Raw genomic sequence first — 6,137 nt, forward strand, 5'->3', positions numbered from 1 at the left:
TATATTGTCTCCACATTTTTTTAAAACCTCGTTGCATCAATATTTATTTCTGGAAAGAGCGCTCACATATCTCTCCGACCATCAACCAATTTTGGAGGTATTTCCAAATTAGATTGTAACACTGCAGTTATATTGCGCAACTTGTAGTTGGGGCTGAAATTGTTTTATGGCAAATCCACATTGGAATATCTGCTGTGTCCAAGGGGGAATCTAACCCCGGATTTTAGCGTTGTAAGTTCGTAAAATTACCGCTTTCCCACTTATGCCTTTGGAAAACTAGCTTGGTTACAATAAAAACCTTTAATTAGCTTGACTAAGTTTCAGTACACATTTTTTTCTGTTGTTGTTGCAGCTGTTGATGCTCCTATGAAATTGAGTTTAATTCATGCAACAACTTGACTGTAGCACTTTTCATGGATATATATACTAATGATATTTTCTCTACAGTAAATCAGCTGAACTTGCGATATGGCCCGCTTGGCTGAGCAGTCTATATTTAATAAATATATATTTACTATAACAATATGTGAGTACAGTAACGAAGAATGTAATAATACTCCAACGACGTTATATCTGCTATATTCAGTTCCGACGAGGCCTTTCGTGTAATACCAGGGCTCATCAGGCCCGATGGGATACAACAAACACAGTAATGGTTGAACAAGAACTGTTTCGTTGTGAACTAGATCAAATTGGAGAAATGAAAATTCTGTCAATTTTATTTAATTAGATACACATAAGAATTATTTCAAATCAATCTTTGTATTATTTGTCACAGTGGAGTGGTGTTAAATATTGTAGTGTCGGAGCCCTGCCAAAATTTGTCAGGTGTATGACGTCTCATCATGGTGAAGATCTCATATTCAAAACCTAAATTTCATGTTTGTGGTTCACCTTCAATAAAGAAAATATATGCAGCACTAATTATTTGAGACCACTTAGATTATCGCTAAAACGAATACGTGTATATTATCGCCAGAAAAATGCAACTCAATAAAGCAACAATGAAAACAAAATAAAAATACCGATTGAGTACCCTATAAAAATTCTAACTTAAAAACAAGTTTTAAAAACACGTGTCTAATTAATCTACTATATTTTTAACAGCACTACAATATTAGCAACTTTGACACTTATAATGCTTTGCACATCTCTTATACTGCTAGCACTAATAACTAATAAAAAAGCGGTGTTCACGTTTTAAACACACAGTATAATTGTAAAATTTTTATATTAAGTGGTTTAATACTTTCTTCGTTTGTTTTCATAACCACGCTATAAATATAGAAAAATTTCAACATTTTAACGCTTCGACACCTGCTCTTGAACCAAAGGAGTCTTACGGTGCCTGATGCCAGCTCCTGAGGAAGAGTGACAGCGTATGTGCTAGGCGGCCTGAGAGAGCTCTACTAATGGAAATTGGGAATCATAAACAGCCAGAGTATTCTCTGACACCCTGAGAATTTGGGTATTAAGGACAATTAACTTCGAGTGTAAACTGAATATTTTATTTTATATATACATATTTTAGTTTTTGAAGTATCTGGATTTAACTCCAATATTAGGTGGCGGAGAGGTGCTCCGATTCTACCCTGGCGGTACAACCCCTGTTGTCGGAGTGTTTGTTTGTTTGTCTCAAAAGTTCGCAAAATGCTACACAAAGCATATCTGTGCATAGCCGTTCCAGAGAAGTGATGGGCTAGAGGAAAGGCACTTAGCAAAAAACCTACCACAAACTCTTGGGCTATTATCCTATATAATCAAACATGGGGTTTAACTGTCACTCTTATACCTCATTCATGTCCCCAACGTGCGGCAACAAGTAGCAAACCACGAAACCTCAGATTCACAGTCAGGGCACGCTAATACTAGGCAACGCCCATTCCTTGACGGAGAGTAATATTCGTTATGAACAACAGTATATTAGTTATAAAATAAAACTATCCTTAGTAAACAGCATTTAGGCCTAAACATGGGTAACTAACGATCGCAAAGAAAGACAAATGTTTTAATTAAAATTAAAACAGACGAAAATGAAATATACTCTCGTGCCAGAAAGAAGTAACATGACGTCATTGTCCAAAAAGAATAGTTTAGAAAGCAATGAGCTTTTAAGCGCTTTCCAGTAGGACATTCAGTCTCAAGTAAACATTGCTTTAAATTACAAAATTAAAAGCTCATATGTAAACTAATTAGCTATTTATTAGAGTAATTTCTCCTGCAAGTTTTTCTTCCAGGAGTCTAAATGCAACAAGCTTATTTTTCGAGGGTTTTTGTTTGTTTTTGAATTTCGCGCATGGTTTGTGTCACATTACCGGCAAAAACAAAACAAACAAAGAACCCAAAACGCACCCCGCTCTTTGTGGCAATAGATGCTTTATAAAAGTGGCGGTCAAACCCCTACTATTGAGTTTGATAACAGTAGCCCAATATTTGTCAAGCTGCATTCCTTATGGTTTATCACTTCAAATTTAAGGACGGCTTGCGCAGATTCACTTAGTGTAGCTTTGCGCGTAAACAAATAGATGAACAAAATAAATAGCCTCGACTTCTCCCTCGGAGTTTAGTGTATCAGTCATTTAGCACCTCTATAGCTATGTGCACCGTGTGACAATTTCTATCATCTATCTATATAAGCTGATGGGTTTTGTTTGTTTTAGAGCAAAGCCACATTGTAAGTCCATAAACCTACCGCTGTCCCACAGGGGGACAGGTCTGATGAGAGTTGCCACTGTCCGAAACTGCAGTTCTCAGCTGCCCATGGATTGTGTTTTGTTACCTAAATGTATTACGAATTTCTTATTCTGAGAACCCTAATTGCAAGCGGCAGACTTTGCTCCGACAATAGCTCTCAGTTCTCAAAAACTAAAAGCTATTAATTAAGCAGGCTTTGAAGTACGTCGTATGTGCTTTTGTCACTTATTGTGGTTTCTTTGTCGTACCACCAAGACCTGTCGTCATGAAAGAACGGCAGCCAATCAATGCTGCCCTCGTAAAAGAACCACTTTTGTTTAAAATGAGCCCTTGTATAGAAAGAGTGCTTAGAGCAAAAGAGCAGGAAAGCTTTAAAAATAAGGTTTTCTCTGTCGTGAATTCTAACTATTGTCTAGGAAAACAAGTTAAATACGTTCTTTAAAAGTCGTTAGGGTTAGGATTCTTTTTCTTAACTAAGATAGTAAAACCAACAAAGTACTATTTATAACGAACAGAAGTGTTTTGGTTTTGTTTTTGTTTTTAGAAAAAGGATGAGATCCTGTTGTTTTTTTTAATAGCCGTTTCACTTTACAGAAACCTTTTTAAGTTATTTAAACGTGCTACTGATATTCTGAGTAACACCGACCTAGTTTTGTTTGTCCTCTATCTCTATTTTAACATAGCGTAGTTGAAGGATTATTCACAAAATAGCTACATTTTCACTCGTGTCTAAGGCTCAATCCCTCGGTGGGACGGTGATAAGTTTACAAAGCTTAAATCCGGGGTTCGATCCTCGCGGCGGACACAGCAGATGGCCCAAATGAGTTGTTTGTTTAAATTCACCGCGGGGAATCGAACAACAGATTTTACCAACGAATAGACCGTCACATTATAACGCCCCCACGGCTGAAAGGGCGAAACATGTTTGGTGTGACGGGGATTCGAACCCGTGACCCGCAGATTGCGACTCGAGTGTCCTAACCACCTGACCATGCCTGACAGTAAGTAACTGTAAAATCAACGAAACTAGTGATAGCCCTGAACAGTATAGTCATATTAAAAAAAAACAACTCTAATTATTTACATAAAAATAAAAGAGTGTCATAAAAGTAACATGGAGACTTACAAAATGTTGAAATATTCTATTTCGTAAAGTTACGAAACTCTCGGCTGTGTTTTGTTACCTTTATTTTGAGACTCTCGTAAATTGTCAAATTATCTGTGTCCGATAAAGAACTTTTAGAAACAAGCAAGAGGTAGCAGTACCTGCTCTGTCCAAAATATTATTCACAAGGGTGTTTCACTGTTAACTGATATATAAACTGGAGTGAATAATGATAGACAACTAATTAAAAACAGGAAGAACGAATAAGAATAAAATAGTAAATGCAAGAAACTAGAAAAGGATTTTACAGAAAGTACCAAGAGCTCAGTCTGTACATAAAATCACTTCATCTGTTTTTTGGTTAAGAACGCGCAGCCGGAAAGGATAAACTCTAATAACCAACCGAAATAGAAGCAATAATAAGATAAAATAAAGAAATATTTAGATAAAATAAAGTAATGAAGAAGTACAACAATGATAAGATACAGTAATAGTAAAATAGGGTTCAGTAATGATATGATAAAATACAATAATAATAAGATCAGATATAATAATAACATGGAGTAATGATAAGATAATATACAGTGATAATCAGATAAGATAAATTAATAATAAGATAAGATACAGTGATAATCAGATAAGATAAATTAATAATAAGATAAGATACAGTAATAGGATACAACAATGATATTCTAAGATACAATGACAGTCAGAAAGTATACAATGTAACCTCTCTTCTCTCCTGTAAAAATTTCTCTTTAGAAATTAACACTTATCAAAATCGTATTTACACCAACATTAACACATCAATGTCACGACACTGAGCGTATAAAATATAACATCCTGTGAAACCAGATGCCTCTGTAAAGCTGTCAACACGACCAGACTAGATAATGTACGAAAAGAAACAATCAGACAGCAGCTTGGAGTGAGACCAGTATTGAAACATATAAAAAACAGTTACTGATTATCTGAAAGGTTCATCGAAACGTTATATATTTGTTAATTTTAATAAAGTTTCTTTCATTACCCATTCAAGCCGTCTCCAAATTTTAAGAATTGAAATGGTTCGGCCACTTGCTGCGAATGACTCCAAAGCAGCTGCCAGTGAGAGTATATAATCTCCAACCAATAAGAAACAAGAAAGCAATGGATCGATGTTGTCACGGGAATAGCTAAAAACATGAAACTAACAACTGCTGAAACGTCACACCTTGTCCTGGAAAGTCGTCTGCATTTACCAACGCGTCGAAAGGCTTAACAAAAGAAAGGAAAATAATAATAAAAGTTAAACAAAGTAACGACAGTGGTAAACTATATAAGAATTAAAGTTGTTAAGTAAACTCATTTATTGCTTGGTAGTTTGTGTGATATCACGACAAGCAATACCGGATTAAAGAGTGGGGTCCCTATGCACTATGGAAATTGTACCCACGCATCCACCTTCCTCGACAAAGCACGTGATATACATTCCATAAGAACTTAAACATTTCCCGGTATCAAGATTCAATGTAGGATGATGTTGTAACGTCGAAACATGTAGAGTCGTCAACTTTTTGAAGGCCATAAATAGGCCTAAATAAAATGTTTTTAATTGTGTACCAGTTTAACGTTGAATATTATTTATGATTTGAACTTTATACGCAAGTGCCAAAATACTATAATAATACATGATATAGTCGATTGAATTTTTACTCTTTTTTTCATTTTATTTTGCACCGAAAGTCCGAAACTTTTCTCTTTTTTTTTTAATTTTGTACACTGATCGATCTTTAAACCCCGTAATTAGGTGTCAAATTTGGTCTAAATATAAGCCACACGTGCAAAGTTACTCAACAAAAACCGCTCTTTTTTGACCAAAATTTGGGGCACACCTACGCAAAAATTCAAGGAAGCTATCAGTCTGAAATTTTTACTACAGCTTCACCTTAGAGTAAAGTTGGACCGTTTTTAGTTTTTTGTCATTCGAATTAAAGATGGTTAAATGAATTACAGTAGCACGTGCAGATACACAAGTATTGGTTAGGCCAAGCAAACTAAATTATGAGTTTCTAGTTCAAGTTTTCAAAATAATCATACTAGTGTACGGTTATTATTCATTATTCATTGCCAGCTTTTATGCACAGATTTGCTAAATTTTATGAAATTCTCCTAATTAAAGAGAGTTTAGCGTCATGTGATATTAGGGTAAATAATGATGCTTCGTACGGCTGTAGCGAGTGCATGCGGGTGATAACAGAAACTGTTAATCTAGTTTTTATGGCGTTACTATAAAGGACGTTACTAACACTATTTTAGATAGGAAAAACTACCACCATATATTTTAAAGAATCTGGTT

This window comes from Limulus polyphemus, unplaced genomic scaffold (genome assembly GCF_000517525.1).
Source record: "Limulus polyphemus unplaced genomic scaffold, Limulus_polyphemus-2.1.2 Scaffold4097, whole genome shotgun sequence".
NCBI lineage: Eukaryota > Metazoa > Arthropoda > Merostomata > Xiphosura > Limulidae > Limulus > Limulus polyphemus.